Below are 940 nucleotides of genomic sequence, written 5' to 3'. Positions count from 1 at the left end.
CTTGTTGGTATCAATTCATCCTTGTCATTTTTAATCACAGTTATACCACCTTTTTTTGGCACAACATGCACATGAGATATTCATTTAGAATCTGAGATAGGGTAGATAACACCAGCATCTAAGAGTTTAAGAATCTCTTTCTTTACAACATCCTTCAGGTTAGGATTTACCTTCTTTGATGCTCGATAGAAGTCACTGATTCATCTTCAAGATGTATCCTATGCATACACAAAGAGGGTGATATTCCCTTGATGTCATCAAGTGAGTAACCTATTGCTTTTCTAAATCTTTTAAGTGTTTTCAAAAGTTCAGATAGCTCAGTTTCAGTAAGTTCACTACTCACAATGACTGGATAAGTTCCATTAGGACCAAGATATGCATACCTTACATCCACCTTAGGCGCCTTAAGCTCGCTCCAGTCGTTTTGCTGGGTGTCTTCTTGTTGAATGACCGAGGCTTCCTGATGGTCAATTTGAGGCAGCTCCTCATACTGATCCTTACTACCAAATCCTCTGTGTGAATCCAACATCATCCCATAGGCAGCACTCTCCAGGTTCTGAATCACTTCAGCTGGCCTCTCTATCGTCAAAACATGCTGTAGAGGGTCTTCTGTTGACAATTCTTCAAGGAGCTCATCAGCAAGGGCATCCATCTCTTCAATGTAGAAAACTTGCCCTTGAACTGTTGATTTCTTCATTACCTCCTTGATGTCAAAGTGAATAACATGCCCTTTACCCAAGTGGAGATCAATCTTGCCCTCTTTCACATTAACAATTGCTCCTGCTGTAGCTAAGAAAGGCCTTCCAAGGATTAAAGGATCTGCAGCTTCCTCACCCATCTCAAGCACCACAAAGTCTGTAGGGATCTCATATTTTCCAACCATAACGGGGAGGTCCTCCAAGATACCCACAGGGTACTTCACTGAACGATCAGCCAATAC

This window comes from Brassica oleracea, chromosome C3, assembly GCF_000695525.1.
Source record: "Brassica oleracea var. oleracea cultivar TO1000 chromosome C3, BOL, whole genome shotgun sequence".
NCBI classification, from domain to species: domain Eukaryota; kingdom Viridiplantae; phylum Streptophyta; class Magnoliopsida; order Brassicales; family Brassicaceae; genus Brassica; species Brassica oleracea.
The sequence above is the reverse complement of the archived record's forward strand: the minus strand, read 5'-3'. Positions refer to the sequence as shown.